Source organism: Suncus etruscus, chromosome 13 (genome assembly GCF_024139225.1).
Source record: "Suncus etruscus isolate mSunEtr1 chromosome 13, mSunEtr1.pri.cur, whole genome shotgun sequence".
Classification (NCBI taxonomy): Eukaryota; Metazoa; Chordata; class Mammalia; order Eulipotyphla; family Soricidae; genus Suncus; species Suncus etruscus.
Window position 1 is genome coordinate 55,208,186 of NC_064860.1, and position 17,992 is coordinate 55,226,177.

A 17,992-nucleotide genomic window follows, 5' to 3' on the forward strand; every position below is an offset into this window, starting at 1 on the left:
TATATTATTAATCACCAGAGATATGCAAAAAAGAAGTAATAATGAAATATCAACTCACTTCACCTAAGATAGCATTTTAAGAAAAATAAGGCTAGAGTTGACAAGGACACAGAGAGACTGAATACTTGCGCATGGTTGAAAGGATACAAAATTGTTCATCTGCTATAAAAGACAAAAAGAGTTACCTCAAAAGTTAAAAAGAAATATAAATATATGATCCAAAAATATATAGAAATATATGATCCAAATTCAAAAGAATTTGTCAGGATCTCCACAAGAAATCTACACTCCCAGTGACTGAAAAACAGAAAAAAAAAATAGTGCGCACATATGTGTATAAGTAAATATATATTTCAATATATTTTTTGAAATATTTATTGTTCTTTCAGAACTTAACTACAAATAAAATGATATTTTAACTAAAAATCTTTGTCACTTCATATTATATAAAAATGAGTTATATGTTTTTATAGTCATCAAATTATCTTAATAATTATTTTCTTATTAGATATTAAATATTTTCATATTAGATATATGGACACTGAGTTTTTTTTTGTTTTTTTTTGTCCCCCAATTCACAATACATACCCGGCAAGGGGCCTGTGTTGAGGTGTATATGGGGTGCCTTTACTGTACCTCCTCTTTCTATACAGCCAGTGTAAAGAACACAGCCTGTGGTAAGATTTGGGAGGCCTTATCTTATCTGTTATTTATTTTATTTTTTTTTTCTTCAGAGCAAACTAAAGTTGTTTTTTTTTTGTTTTTTTAAAGTAAGAATTCATTTAAAGGACAAAATTGATTAACATAATGAGGTAAACTAATATAACATAATATAGTGACATAACATAACATATAATATAATTGATATAATAATAATACATGTAAGTCAAAGAAAATTTCTGATTAAAAACACAATTTTTTTTTCATAATGGCTTACATATCTTTCACTGTAGTATTTTGGGTACATATTCACATTGAATCAGGGGAATACCCATCACCTAATATGTCCTCTTCTCAATCAATAATCAAATATGCTGAAAATAGGCAAAATCCTGTCTAGAGGCTTCCAACCTCAGTTTGAGAGAGGATGTGAAAAAAGTAATTAAAATACCACAGCAATACAAAAAAAAAGATAAAAATAAAAAAAATATCGAATTAAATAACCGATAAGCACCACAGCAATAAAGACAGGCACCACACAATAATCTCGGTTCTGAAATCAAATCATACTCAAGTGCAAAAAAGAAAGAGAAAGACAAAACAAAATAAAATAAAATAATATTGGAGACATCAACCGTAATCTCCACACCAAAATAAAGACGTCAAAAAAAAATAGATCATTTATTCTCCTCTTGCTGCTTTCGTGGTATGTGGAAGACTTCTACTTTATCTTGGATGGTAAAATCAGACCTGTTTCTAAAGATCTTGGTGGCTGTGCAGATCAGGGAATGGAGTTTATGAAGTCTTTCTTTGTGGTTCTAGCAGTTATGCTTCTTCAATGTCATTTTTTTGTTTTTTATGTGTTCTAGGTGTTTCAGAATAGTGCTACCATTCTGTGTTTTTCTTTTGTCTTCTGACTTACTTCGTTTAACATAACATGATCTAGGTCCATCCACGTTGCTGCAAAGTCTGTGATTGTATCATTTCTAACTGCCATGTAATATTCCATTGTATATATGTACCACATCTTAATGATCCATTCATCTGTTGTTGGACATCGAGGTTGGTTCCAAGATTTGGCTATTATACTGAGTGCTGCAATAAATAGTGGGGTGCATATGTATTTTGGAATGAATGTCCTTCCATCTTGGGGATATATGCCTAGGAGAGCAATTGCTGGGTCAAATGGACACTGAGTTTTGAAACTACTGGATTTGTGTCAGTTTCAGTATCATTATCTCCTTTCTGTATATTTCTCCTGGAATTTCTCCTATTTCTGGTAAATTTGCTATCATTCCTGTGTTGAAGAGAATCAACTTGGTAATGTGATTTTTCCCCCAGTTTAATCATTGAGGCAATCCAGTTTGAAACACAATGTGAATGAACTTAATGTCATAGAAAAATGCAAGTGTTTGTATACAAATATTTTCTTCTTTAGTTAGAAAACAGCCCCTTTTGTACAGTTGAATTTTTTCCTGCATTGTATTCGACTGTTTATTTTTTTGGGGTGGGGGTCTACACATATATTTTAAACCCTTGCTTCTGGCTCTCTGTTCAGCTTCTGGATCTTAGGGATTGAACTGTTCAAGGCAAATGTCCTATCCACTGTAGTAACACTGGTCCCCAAGAAAAGTTCTGTCTTGAAGTGGACTTTTAGTATCCCTCTACTTTATTTATTCATATTGATATTTACAGAACTGTGTTTAGGTTCATAATTTCCCACTTCTAATAATGTAGTTCACCACATCATTTTTCACTAAAGTATCAATATGTAGACCACACTGTATTGGATACTTTTCCCACATTAAGTTTCCTGCCAAATAAATTCCATAAATAATAGTAAAATAATAAATAATACAGTAGTAAAAAATAAATGTTAAACATAATAAATAGTAAAATACTTAAGTAAATTTGAATAAAGGCATTGCCAGGGCGTTATACGTATCTATTTTTTGCAATGGCTAGTATTTATTGGAGAAAAACTTCACAACCCATTTCAAAAGAGTTAGCAGAGATTCAGTGAGACAACTGGTGAGACACCAGGTTGTAATGGGTTCCACAGCTGGGGCATCACTGGGCACTGCCTTTGTACAGCCAAAACCAGATAACAGTGCTACTGTCCTCTTCACAGATACAGCCTACTATTCACTTTTCAGAGATGGAAGGAACTAAATTAGGGTTTTTCTTGATGCCAGAAGCAGCCTTTGGAGCAAGTACATTGTATGGGTTCAGTCCCTTCTGCGAGGCCATCATGATCTCCAGCTCCAGCATAGTGGCCTGTTCATCGTCAGTAGGAATGCCACCTGCCTAGGCCATGGAGCACACTGTTGCAATTCCATTGGAACCGTGATTCCTCAGGGCCTGCTCGAAGAGGTCTCCAGCTCCATGAAGCTATCATGGCAGCATTTCTGGGAACAGGCTTATATTATACATATATTAAAAATAGTTTAATGAATAAAAAATTACACTGTAGCATTAAGCAAAGAATATATAACTTGAATGATTCAAATGATCACATGACTATTAAACAGGTTTTATTATTTTAATTTTTAATTCAATACAAGGATATTTATTTATGGTTTATAAGTTATTAGAATATTATATACACAAAATTATTTTAACCAAATCCCAAATGTCAAAATTATATACATTTATAACAGTATGTACTCTTGGGACCAGAGCAAAGGCACAGCTGTCTAACTTGCACCTGGCTGATCCAGGAAGGACCTCGGTTTGATCCCCCAGCATTCCATATGGTCTCCCTAACCAGGAGCGATTTCTGAGTGCATAGCCAGGAGTAACCCCTGAGTGTCATGGTGTGGCCCAAAAATTAAAACAAAACAAAACAAAACAAACCATTATGTACTCTTCTAATTATTGTAAGAATTTTTTGTGTAAATTATATTTTTCTATTTTTCTACAACATTTAAATAACCCATTTATGTTTTTATTAGTCTGTTTAAAATTTAGTTTTATATCTTTAAATTTAAATATCTCTTAAAATATATAAAATTCCAGTGATTATTTAATGATTATTTTTAATGATTCTGAAATATAATTTTGACATAAAGTATTTTGACAATATCTGTCTTACAATACCATTTGATGACAAAATATTTACCCAAATTGTATAATCAGTTGGGGGAAAATAAAATGTATCTCATAGTGCCATGTGATATATTTTGTAATTTAGCAAAAGAGTTTAAAATGCAGATGACATTATAGGTTACCTCAACTAAAAATATTTTTTTAGTATAACTAATGTCTTATATATTCCTTTTATAGACACAGAAGTTGTGTTAAGAAAAATAAAGTCATGTATTTTCTTATATATGGGTTATATAGAGAATATTGTGCTGAGTGAAATGAGTTAAAGGAGAGAAAGAGACATAGAAGAATCTCACTCATTTGTGGAATTTAATAAAAATAAATAATAGTATGGTAATAATATTCAGAGACAATAGAGATGAATGCAAGAAGCACCAATCCATAATAGGAAACTTGGCACAAAGAACGGGAATACACTTAGGATAGAGAAGATTCCACTATGACAATAATAGTAGGAATGATTACTCTGATAAAGAATTGGGTAACATGCATGGTACCTCTTCATTAACAAAGTGCAAACCACAGTGTCTAAAAAGAAAAGAGAATGAGAGAGAGAAGTGAATATCTGCCCCAGAGCCAATTAAGGAAATGAGCACTGGTTAAGAATAGTGTATATTGTAAGACTGAAACCCAATCATGAACAACTTCTAACAACGGTGTTTAAATAAAAATGATAAATGCATAATTAAAAAACATAGAAGTTGTGTATTACAGAATATGGTGTTATAGAACGTTTAAAAGTAATTTGTTTTGAAGGAGCATAGAAACATAGTACAGCTGGCAAAATGCTCGCCAGACTACATTAGTTTGTAACACACAAGATATTATTCCCCAAGACCTATGAGGAGTCATCCCTAAACCTTCGGGTTTGTCCTTCACTGAAGTATTTATTATAAAGGAGTGAAAAATTAATACTTTTGATCAAATATAAAATATTTGCTTCTTATGTTGTTTAAGAAAGCCCTTATTCTTTTCATAAGTTGAACTTGCAAAGAGAAAAATTGGGTAAGAAGCAAGATATGTTTTACATTTTAGTAGAGAACAAACTAAATGGCAAGTAGAGTTGTCAAAATTACCTTTGTGCTATCCTGTTAAGCTATTGGAATTCAAACAAAAAGATTTGTCCTAAAATAAGAGAGTTTCTTCTGAGTCAATCATTAAACATAAAGGCTAATACACAAAGACTGACATAACAACGTATTAATGTCAGTAGTTATTTTCATTATAACTGGGGAAATTTTGGGGGGTTTTTGAGCCACTCTTGGGGCTACTCCTGACTATGTGTGCAAGGCAAATGCTTTACCGCGGCGCTATTGCTTCGGGCCCTAACTGGGGAAATTTTAAACCTGTGGTTTAATAAAACTAATATTCTATTACTCTATCTTAAAATTATTTAAGAAAGCATCTCTGTGGGGCTGGAGCAGTGGCGCAAGTGGTAGGAAGTTTGCCTTGCATGTGGCTAATGTAGGACGGACCACAGTTTGATCCCCTGGCATCCCATACAATCCCCCAAGCAGGGAGCGATTTCTGAGCCCTGAGAAAGGAGTAACCCCTGAGCTGACATCACTGGGTGTGGCCCAAAAACCAAAAACAAGAAAAAAGAAAAAGTAAAGCACTTCTGTGCTTTGACCTACCTACTACATTCACTTTGAATCTTCTTTATTTTCAGTAATAGCTAAAATGGGTAGTATATTCAGTTTGGGAAATAACTCACACTTTAACTTTCTCAAGATTAAACTTGTGGGAATATACAGTTCTCAATTTTCTGCTCAAATGTTTGTGGGAGAAAGGCTGTGTATGTTAGGGGTCTAGTTTGTAAAGCACAAGCTTAATTTTCAGAAACTGTCAGGAAATCAATTGACTATACTTTTCTGTATACAGAATTTTAATGAGCTCCCACTGAGTCTCATTTTGTTGTTTTTGCTTAGAATTCCTATAGGGTTAGACCAATTATAAGCTAGTTTTACTCATGAAATAAATGATAGTCCCATTTTTTTCTTGTAGCAAGTTACTTTTCAATAATTAAAAAAAATTTTGAGTGATACTAAAAGATCTCAAAAATTTTACACTAGGAATGCTGTGGTGTTGTGAATGGAAATCTATTGATATATATACAAAATTATACTTAAAAATAAAACAAAAATGGCACCTTTGTTTAGTCTGTTCTTTGGTAGTAAGGAAAAGAGAGATATTTTCTTTATATAATCATATATAATCTATATATTATAAATATATTTTAGATATATAATATATAAATATATAAGATATATATATATTAGATATATATATTTTGATAAAAACCAGTGAAAGTTAAAATAGTGACACTTAAATGGCATTCAAAATAAATGTGGGCATACTTTTAGTGATTGGTCTTTAGAATTAGATTCCAGATCTAGGTTAAAAAAATGTCAATTCTACTCTATAGTAGCTGGGCTATATTATATAAAGTAAAAAAATTTAAAGTAATAAAAGTAAGAATCAAATTATATAAGTGTATGTACTGTATTATTTAACAATATTTATCAAACATTAAAATCAAAATTGCAGTATATGGAGGGTATCATGCAAATTGAAATATAACATTAATTATAACATTAATTGGAATGGGTCAAATACAGAATGATCACTCACATATGTTACATAAAAAACAGTAAGAAAATAATAAATGCTCAAAGCAACTGATACTGAAAACTGGCCTTTAGATGGGGGCAGGTGTAATGGGAAGGGGTTAATAGACACTGAGACAATTGTAGAGGAAGCTGAAATTCTTTTATTTATTTATTTATTTTTGTATGTAGGCCACACCCAGTGACACTCAGGGGTTACTCCTGGCTATGCACATAGAAATTGCTCCTGGCTTGGGGGCTCATATGGGACCACAGGGGATCAAACTGAGGACCATCATGGGTCAGCAGTGTGCAAGGCAAATGCCCTACCACTGTGCTATTACTCTGGCCCCAAAGCTGAAATTCTTGAGAGGGGTATGTTTTTCAAATATTTTATATCAGAAAGGCAAGTCCCCTGTTTGTGACTTCAAGTGGGGAATATCTACGCCCACCCAGTGGTTCCCGACTGTGAGAAACTATAAGTGTTGCCTGTGCATGTTTTTCCACTGTCCTGTCTCCTAAAACTCTTCGCAGTGGGCCACAAAGGGCCCAAAAAAATACCTCTTCCAGAGGCTCCAGAAGAGCATGGCCGCTCCATTTCGCTTAGCGGATGTGCACTCTTTCTAACCAATGAACCGCACCACAACAGGCAGAAAAAATCACACTACAAGCATGACAATGGGGAAAACTCGCAGGCAAACACCATGCACAGAGAATGAAGATGATAGCATGAATAACCTAAAAAATTCCAACCATCTGATTAACCTCTCAGAAAAGGAGTTTAGAATAGAAATATGGAAGATGTTTGTAGAACTCAAAGAAAGCATAGATCAATCTGTACAGAACACTAAGACAGAAATCAGAAAACTCTAAACTGAAATAGCAGATCTGAAAAACACTGTAGCTCAACTGAAAACCTCAGTGGATGGCCTCGACAGCAGGGTAACAGCAGCTGAGGACAGAATCATCGTGCTGGAAGTGAGATGAAGAAAAACTCAACAAAGAAGCAGAAATTGGAAAAGAACCATAAGACAAACGATCAGGCAATGGAAAAAGTACTCAAGAAATGTGAAAAGATAAAAATAGAAGTCTTTGATAAACTCAACAGAAACAATATAAGAATCATTGCAGTCCCAGAAACCCAGGTAGGAGATATCCAGGAAAAATCAACTGTCAAAGACATCATCAAAGAGATACTCCCAGAGTTAAAAACTAAATGCAATCAAATCCTGCATGCCTGAAGAGTACCAGATAAAAGAGACTCAAATAAAAACACCCCAAGACACATCCTCGTTACGATGACAAATCTCACAGATAGAGATAGAATACTGAAAGCAGCAAGATCAAAAAGGAAAATTACATTCAAAGGAGCATCCCTAAGACTTACATCAGACATGTCACAAGAAACTCTCAAGGCCAGAAGACAGTGGTGGGATATTGTGACAAGACTGAATGAAATGGATGCCTCACCAAGAATATTGCACCCAGTCCAACTCACGTGCAGGTTTGAAGGAAGGATACATAGCTTCATGGATAAAAAACAGCTCAGAAACTTCACAGATAAAAAAGCAGCCTTAAAGGAAAAACTGAAAAGTCTACTTTAAGACAAGAGAGACCAACAAACACAGCAAACTTATCTACAAAGATGACACTAAATTCTAGGACAATCATCTCCCTCAATGCCAATGGACTAAGTTCACCAACTAAAAGACACAGAGTTGCAAAATGGGTCAAAAAGATGAATTCAACCTTCTTCTGCCTACAAGAAACAAACTTGAATAGTCAGAAAAAACATAGACTCAAAATCAAAGGCTGGAGGAAAGTCATCCAATCAAACAACACCATTAAAAAAGCTGGGGTGGCCATATTAATATCTGATGACACCAACTTTATACTAAGAAAAGTTGTAGGGGACAAAGATGCACACTATGTACTAATCAAGGGATATGTGCAACAGGAAGAAATCAGAATATTAAACATAAATGCACCCAATGAGAGATCAGCAAATTATCTAATATAATTACTGACAAATCTGAAAAAGAAATCAATAATAACACAATAATTGTGGGAGACCTCAACACGGTGGCCCTGTCAACACTTGATAGGTCAACCAGACTGAAACCCAACAAAAACATACTAGCCCTGAAAAGTGTAATAGAAGAAAGAGGACATATATATATATATATATAGACCCCCAGTTAACATCATGTATGAAGGTAAAATCCAAATGGATTAAAGACTTTGAGATCAGAGTTGATACCATAAGGTATATAGAACAGCACATAGGTAAAACACTTTATGACATTAAGACTAAATGCATCTTCAAGGAGGAAACTGCATTTTCCAAACAAGTGGAAGAAGAGATAAACAGATGGGAATACATTAAGCTGAGAAGCTTCTGCACCTCAAAAGAGACAGTGCCCAAAATACAAGAGCCAACCACTGGTGTGAGAAATTATTCACCCAATATCCATCAGATAAAGGGCTAATACCCAAAACATACAAGGCACTGACAGAACTTTGCAAGAAAAAATATCTAATCCCATCAAAAAATGGGGAGAAGAAATGAACAAACAATAAAAACAATACAAATGGCCAAAAGCACATGAAAATATGCTCCTCTTCACTAATTATCAGGGAGATGCAAATCAAAACAATGATGAGATACCATCTCACACCACAGAGATTGGCACACATCACAGAGAATGAGAACAATCCGTTCTGGTGGGGATGTGGAGAGAAAGGCACTCTTATCCACTGCTGGTGGGAATGCCATCTAATACAACCTCTATGGAAAGCGATATGGAGATTTCTCCAAAAACTGGAAATTACGCTCCCTTTTGACCCAGCCATTCCACTCCTATAGATATACCTTAGGAACACAAGAATACAACACAAAAAAAACCCTTCCTCACACCTATATTTTTGCAGCACTATTCACAATAGCCAGGTTCTGGAAACAACCAAGATGCCCTTCAACAGAAGAATGGCTAAAGAAACTGTGGTACATATACACAATGGAATATTATGCAGCTGTCGGGAGAGATAAAGTCATGAAATTTTCCTATACATGGATGTACATGGAGTCTATCATGCTGAGTGAAATAAGTCAGAGAGAGAGAGAGATATGCAGAATAGTCTCACTCATCTATGGGTTTTAAGAAAAATAAAAGTCATTTTTTTGCAACAATCCTTAGAGACAATGAGAGGAGGACTGGAACCTCCAGCTCACTTCATGCAGCTCACCACAAAGAGTGGTGAGTGCAGTTATAGAAATAACTACACTGAGAACTACCATAATCATGTGAATGAATGAGGGAACTTTAAAGTCTATCTAGAGTACAGATGGGGGTGGGTGGGATGGAGGGAGATTTGGGATATTGGTGGTGGGAATGTTGCACTGGTGAAGGGGGTGTTCTTTACATGAATGAAACCTAATCACAATCATATTTGTAATCAAGATGTTGAAATAAAGAAAAAAAGATAAAAAATATTTTATATCCTACCTTTGTCAATAATGTAAATCATAGTGCCTAAAATGATTTTTAAAAATTGCAAGTTTAAATAAGAATACTCATTGTTTAGTCATTAAGTCTCAGAATTTTTTTAACAGCACTAATATTATTCTAGAAGAAAATTAAAAAAATATATTGCTGAAAAGAAAAAGAGGAGAAAATGAAGGGAGACAAAAAGATAGTTGGAAATTGACTTTAAAGAGAAAAACATAAAAATCCTTTATTTTTTTAATTGGTTGGTCAATTAGTAAATGGCAACTATATAAAAAGATGATAAAAATGAACTTGGAATTAAAATATTTTAAGTAAATAAAATTTGGATAATGCAATATTAAATGCAAGAAAATGGAATACTATATAATTAAATTTAAACTATCAAAGATTTGATTATCATTTTAATTATATAATGTTTATTTTAACAAGACAGTGGGAACATTGGCATATTGGTATCATTATTTTAATCATAATTATTTAATAGTAACAGTATATTACAATGTTGAGACATTTAAAATCCATCATTTCACCTGTGAAATTCAATATTCTAGATTTGTTAAATTTAAATAATCTTAAATATGTTATATACTATGTTTTTTTTAAATGTACAAATGAACAAAATTCATCCTGAACAAATCCATGAGATATAGCAAATAGTCTGGAAAGAGCCAGCCAGTGATGTTGGGGGAAATGAATGATGAGAAGCACTACTCATTCACTGATGGTGGATATTTAATATGGTTCAAACTATGGGAAACAACTGGAAGGACCCTCAAAAAGTAAAATAGAAAGAAAACTGTCATCAGAGATACCACATCATGACACTTCTCCCCCAAACAGAAAAAACATTAATTTGAAAAGCAATACACACCAATGTTTAACACAATATGTGGTAGAATAGTCAAGAAATGAAAACAACCCAAATGCTCAACTACAGATGAATAGGTGAAAAAGTTATGTTATATATAGACATATGAAACTCTAGACATCTCTAAGATAGGACAAAACCATGCAATTTGCCACTACACAAATGTAACTAGAAGTTATTATGTTGAATGAAATGGGTCAGCAGGAAGGAAATAGATAGAGGATGACTTGTCTCATACTTGGGATGTAAAGAAAACACAGCAGGATAACTAAAATTGGCTTAAGACAGAAAAACTAAGTTTATCCACATATTAGTCTGTAGGGAGTGGAGGGGTTGAACAGGAGAACATGGTGGAGGGAGATGGGCATGATGTTGTAATTTTTTCTTCTAGGTATTTTTAACCAAATAGTATTTATTAAAGCTGTTATCATATCTCTGTGTACATCAGTATCTATTAAAAGTTTTGTTAATACAAAATCCTTTCTGTCTTTTTTGAATTCAGACATCTTTGCCATTTACACTTGATTCAATTTAAAGACAGTGTTAAGCAAAATAAAGTGGCCTTTATTCTGTGGTGACATTGTTCAACTTTGTTGTAATGTGGTTGCAAAGATGTCATATTTCACAGTGTCTCAGTTCTGGAGATCCCTAGAATACAAATGTCAATAATCTCAACATTTTCATAATATCCTCAGTATCTACGAGAACTTGTGTATTTAAGTTATTGATCATGTATTGTTATTAAATTGTATACTATTTTATTTATTATTATTTTTAGTTTTGGTTACACATCCAGCTGTGATCAGGTATTATTTCTGGCATTTTGTTTTCTAGAATCACTCCTGATGTTGCTTGAGAAAGGACAGGGGTTGAAATACAGGTAGGTTGCATGTAAGTCAAATGTCTTACCCATTAAACTATCTACAGACCCTTATTTTAATTACACAAACTTAAGATGTATCTATTTATTTAGCACTTGACATAGCACTAAAATAGAAGCAAACAAAGTATTATGCTATTTTTTAATTTATTATAAAATAGCAAAATAAACTTGGGGAAGGAATGATAGCACAGTGATAGAATATTTACTTTGCACATGACTGACCTGAAAACAACTGAGGCTTGAACCTATCATTCTATATCATCCCCCAACCCTCCAGAAGTGATTCTGAGCATTTAAGCAGAAAAATGCAAGAGAGGCATCAGTGTGGCCCAAAAATTTCAACAAATAAAATAATAAACAAAAATTAATATAACTTTTTTCCTCTAACTTATTTTTATTTTTTTATTGTAAGAATTTATTCAAGAGACAAAATTGATTAACATAATGAGGTAAACTAACATAACATAATATAATGACATAACATAACATAATATAATTGATATAATAATAATACATGTAAGTCAAAGAAAGTTTCTGATTAAAAACACATTTTTTCCATAATGGTTTACATATCTTTAACAGTAGTATTTTAGGTACATATTAACATTGAGTCAGGGGAATACCCATCACCAACTATGTCCTCCCCCATTCCAGTTCCCTTTCTCCAAACCATATACCCCACCATCACCCCCCAGGCTGCTAGAGTAGGTGGTCCCCTCTTTGTCTGGCTTACTATTAGTGATCACATATATTTTTGGTCCTGGAACCCTCCTTTGTTTCCCCCTCTATTTAGGAGGCAGAGCTAGATAAATCGAGGTATGTAGTTTTGTTTGAAGGAAAGAAAAGCAGTAGATTGGGGTACAAAATAAGAGATGTCCCTGTGTTGTATACAAGTATGAGTTCTTATCCCTAGTAGATAAGATCTTGTTTTTATACATACAACTTCCCCTTTGTTTAATATGTCTTTGCAGGAGGAAGTGGTGCAACATTATATTGCTGGTGGATTTGGGGAGTGGAGAGAAAAGAAACCAGACTCCCTACAAAAACTAAGAATATATATGCTCACACATATCTAAAGGAAAAAAAGTTTCTTTAAAAAAACAAGAAGATTAAATAAAAGTTGTAATTAAAGGGATAAAGTGGGGCCAGGAGAGATAGCATGGAGATCAGGCATCTGTCCTTTCTGTTGAAGGGCAGTGGCTCCGAACCTGGCATCCCAAATGGTCCCCCGTGCCCTCCAGGTACGTTCTCCAAGCATAGAGCCAGGAGCACCCTCCGAGCACTGCCAGGAGTGACCCAAAAGAAGCAAAAACAAATAAAATCCAATAAAAAAACTAAAACAAGGCAAAACAAACAAAAGAAACTAACAAGAATAAAAAAGAAAAGAAAAAAAAAACAAAGAAAAGGGGGAGAAATTGATACAGGAGATCACTTTACATTTGGGGAGAAACAGGATAAGAGGTAGTGTTAAATTGGTCTATACTTATGATGAAAGAATAGGGTTCCCCCTTGTCTTTTGAGATTTCCTTGTGAGGTGTGGGGTCCAGGCAGGGAAGTCTTGGGTAGAGTTCTTGCAGTGGGGGTCCTTTGGAGCTAGTTCCGGTATCAAGCCACAGTCCACATTAGGGAGAGGTGATTAGGAGGGCCAACCTGCATGAGTCTGTCAGGGTGTTGGTTTTATTTTCTTGCTGGGAACGAGGTGAGTGCTTAAGTGGGTGTCTCTTCACTTGGATATTGGGTACTGGCTCCTTGTGGTAGGAGGTCTTTCTTGGTGCCTAGTGGATTAAGAGCTGAGGATGAAGAGTTAGAGTGTGGTGGGGATATCAGCAGTGGTATTGAGGGGTGAAGGGATAATTGGATTTCTGGAGGATGGAGAGGGGATAGTATATGGGAGGAATTACATAGGATGTAGGTATGAGTTGTTTGTGGTTTAGGCTTGTCCCTTAAGGAGAATTCCTGTCTCTGTGTGCTCCTGCACACATATAAACATATAGAAGTTAAATTAGGTGTATATTAATGTAGAGAGGTGTGGAATGCAAGAGGTGTGCTGAGTACTGAGTATAGTACTTGTAAGGAAATGAAACATTTAATAGATCAAATTTTGGGTATATATAGGTTTCGTGTCTGGAGTACTGACCATTATGTTAGTGAGGTCTATCTATATAGGTATTTAACCTTTTCAGTTTTGTCCATAGCACTCTATATGTCCGCATTCCTTTCCTATAGAGGAGGTAACCATGTGGTTTTTATTTGACATAGATTGAGTTGATGATAGTGAGGAGGAGAAGGTGGAAGAAGAGGGAGACAAGAAGAGAGAATAGGAAAAAAAAGACAAAACAAAACAAACCAACAATCAAACACCAAAAGCAACAAAAATACGAAGTAATGAGAAGAGAGGCTATAAGAGCAAGGGCGTGTTTGTTTGAAAGGGTTCGATGCTTGGCCCTGTGGTAAAAATCCATAGGTCTCGGTTGTTGCTTCGATGATCTGGCTGGTCCTGTACTTCAGGTCCTAAAAGAAGGCATAATATAAAGAAAAAGGGTATGTTAAAGAGTTTTATCTGGCCATTTTCATGCTTCAAGCAGAGTATGGTGCTTCGTGTGACTGAGTACCAAGGTACCACCATAGGACGTTCACACTTTGTAACCAGGAACCCCTATGGACAGAAAAACTGAGAGGTTATTTTAATAGTGGTAAGGATAAGGCATTCAAATATAATGTTTTGAAGTGTTTCCATTGGACTCAGTAAGTTCCTGTCGTAATCTTTACCTGTAATCCTGTATATGATACCTAGTAAATTATTATGGGCCTTTGTAGCAAAACGATAATTACCTACCTGTTCTCTCTATGCTGCTGTTTCTGTTGTTGCTCATTTCGTATGATATAATGTGTAGTTGGGCTTTGTGTTCTTTCTCTCCCTTTGTTTTGGGCTATACTCCCCAGTATATGGTGATTATTACTGTGTTTGAGGTTCCTATCCTGTTACACCCTGTTATTTAATCGTGGGGTATTGGATGTATATCTGGTGTATATTCTAGGTACTTCAGAATAGTGCTATCATTCTGTGTTTACTTTCATCTTCTGGCTTGCTTCATTTAACATAATATGTTCTAGGTCCTTCCACATTGCTGCAAAGTCTGTGATTGTATCATTTCTGACTGCCATGTAGTATTCCATTGTGTATAGATACCACATCTTATTAATCCACTCATCTGTTGTTGGACATCGAGGTTGGTTCCAAGACTTGGCTATTATACTGAGTGCTGCGATAAATAGTGGGGTGCACACATACTTTGGGATGAATGTCCCTCTTACTTGGGGGTAGATACCTAGGAGAGCAATTGCTGGGTCAAATGGGAGCTCAATTCTGAGCTCCTTGAGCACTCTCCAGAGTGCTCTCCATAGGTGTTGGACTAGGGGGCATTCCCACCAGCAGTGGATGAGAGTGTCTTTCATACCGCATCTTCACCAACACAGATTGTTCCCATTAAAAAATTAATATAACTTTAATAAAAGATAAGGTAATTAATGGCCATCATTCAATTAGCTCTGATATTTTATTTTTTTTATTTGACTTTAACTTTTTTATTTAGAGATTTTTTTTTTTTTGGTTTTTGGGCCACACCCGGTGACGCTCAGGGGTTACTCCTGGCTATGCGCTCAGAAGTCACTCCTGGCTTGGGGGACCATATGGGACGCCGGGGGATCAAAACGCGGTCCGTCCTAGGCTAGCGCAGGCAAGGCAGGTACCTTACCTTTAGCGCCACCACCCGGCCCCTATTTAGAGTTTTTTAATGTGACCCAAGTACATTATAAATCTTTCACCGCATCATTTATGGTACATAGTGACAATGAATGAGGGGCATTCCCACCACCAGTGCTGTCCTCCCTCCACTCCTGTTCCCAGTATGCATCCCATATCTCCCTCCTCTAACCCCAGTATGCTAATGCAACTGGTCTCCACTTTACAGCTTGTTGTAGATTGAGCATCTATTCCACAGTCATTGGAGATAAAAAAAATATATATATATAAGAAAAAAGGGAGAAAAAATTTGGTGACAACTACCAAAAAAAGAAAGAAGAGAGAGGAAAAAAAAGAAAAGAAAAATGGAAGAAAAAAGAAAAAATGGACCTGGCAAATAAAAATAAAAATAAATCTCTAAATAATAACCACAAGGGTGCAAAAAAATGAGAAAAGTGGAAGAAAAAAGAGAAGGAAAATAAAGTCAAAAACTAACAAATCAAAACAAAACAAGAAAAAGTATGGGTGCTGGAGTGGTAGGGTTTGGTGTTCCCCCCACTTTTCTTTTTCTTTTTTTTTTTGCATAGGCACAGTAAGCATTGGGGAAGAAAGAGAATTCCTGTGGCCTAAGAGATTCAGGGTTTCTCCATCCTTGAAGCATATCATCATGGGATCAACCTCTGGCTCCATATATACTCAGTACCCCATCCCAAAGGCTTTTCTCTGAAGCCAGGAAAGTTTCCTCTCGGTGTGTGTGAGAAAATCAAGCCACTGTAGCTAGTGATCTTGGTATTTGCGCAGGTTATAGGTCAGGGTCTAGAATAGAGTCTCTAGGTTCTAGAGCAGGGGTCTTCAAACTATGGCCCGTAGGCCACATGTGGCCCGCAGAGGAGTCTGATCCAGCCCGCCAGCAGTGAGCGCTGTTTGGTTGCCAAGATACCTGCCAGCATATACACTCAGTGTATATCCAAATATCAGGAACCAGGCATTCAAAATGGTAACCATCTTTGGTAGCACTTATGCCTGTGAACAGACTTTTTCAAGAATGAAACATCTGAAATCTCCAACCAGATCAAGATTAACGATGCCCACTTGCATCACTTGTTACGGCTGGCAGTAACAAATATGGAACCAGACATTGACCATCTCATTAGCCAAAAGCTGGCCCACAGTTCCCATTGAAATACTGGTGCATGATCTGTTTATTTATAAATGGTTTTTATTTTATTTATATAAGATATGTGCAGTGTGAGTAGGAATTAGTAGCTCATATAGTCCGGCCCTCCAGCTCTCTAAGGGACCGTAATCCGGCCCCCACTTTAAAAAGTTTGAAGACCCCTGTTCTAGAGGTTCCTATTCATCGTTGTTGTGGTGTTTAGTCTTCTGTAACACTTGCTCCCTGGTTTTGTTCAGTTGTTAAGCCGAAGCCTAGGATATTATGGATCCAAAGGTTCTGCTCAGTCTCTGTTGTCCAAGTTGGACCTCTGCAATAAGACATCTTATTGTTGTTGTTGTTGTCATTGTTGTTTATGTGTTCTGGACTACAGCCTAGGGTAGCATTTTCCTTATTATCCCAACGTAGGCTCTGTTCAGTCACGGTTGTCAAAGCCAGTTTTCTGTTGTTGGTGCTCTTATTTTTCACAGTTCAAAGGACAATATCTCTTCTGATTTCCATTTAGTGTTAGGTAATGTGATAGGACAGCCTGGTCTTAGGTCAAGTTTTCCTCTTTGTCATATCAAAACTGGCACAAGTTGGTGCCAGAGTAGTGTTATAAGTCTCCCAATGGAGCTTAGTTCCTGGTGGTGTTGCCTGGAGCTATATCATTTCTACGTCGGGGATTTGAGGTTTTGGATTAGACTAACACTGTCAAATCTTCTGGGAACTGATTGTATCCACAAGACACATGTTCAGGATTGGAGGCACGCTTCTGCTATAAAAAGTGAGTTCTTATCCCTAGAATATAAGATCTTGTTTCTGTGTCTATGGTTTCCCCCTTTTTTTTTTTACTGTGCCCATATAAAAACATATGGTGTAATACTGTGTTCCTGGTGCTATTCTGGGTAAGGATGACAGGCTGCAAACACAGTCTCTGTTTTTTCTGTTTTGTTCTTAGCTTTTGTCCCAGTCAAGGCTTTTTGTACCAAGCAGCACCAAAAATGGTAAGGATAGAGAAAAATGTATATATTAAAATAGAACAGATAAATAAAACTGAGTTAAAAAGAAAAGGTATGAGAAATGGCTGGATGTGGTGGTTTCCAGGCAGAGTGCTGATTGCTCTACCTGCAGAGTCTCCACCCGGCTGTTCTTCTTCTGAGGAAACTGAGGACCTGAAGGGAGCCCTGTCCTAGTCTTCTCTGTCTTTTCTGAACTCTGAAAGCTCTCCTCAGAGCCCTGGGAAGCGAACCCCAAAGTAACTACTTTCGGAAGCTACCCAGCGAGCCAGTGAGTGAGTAAGAAACGGCTGCATGTGGGGGTTTACAGGCAGAGTGCTGATTGCTCTAGCTGTAGAGTCTCCACCGGCTGTGCTTCTTCTAAGGAAACAGAGGACCTGAAGGGAGCCCTGTCCTGTCTTTTCTGAATTCTTGAAGCTCTCCTCAGAGTCCTGGGAAGCGAAC

At 35.9% G+C, this 17,992-nt stretch overlaps 1 non-coding gene and 1 pseudogene across 1 annotated transcript; both read right to left on the reverse strand.

Annotated features, from left to right (window-relative positions):
• Positions 1–561: 561 nt before the first annotated feature.
• LOC126026348 (small nucleolar RNA SNORA51) lies at positions 562–694 on the reverse strand. Its single transcript, XR_007501640.1, has one exon. It is a non-coding gene; the product is annotated as a small nucleolar RNA SNORA51 (small nucleolar RNA).
• A 1,982-nt stretch (positions 695–2,676) lies between these two features.
• LOC126025828 (cytochrome c oxidase subunit 5B, mitochondrial-like) overlaps positions 2,677–17,992 on the reverse strand; it is a 41,294-nt pseudogene continuing 25,978 nt past the window's right edge.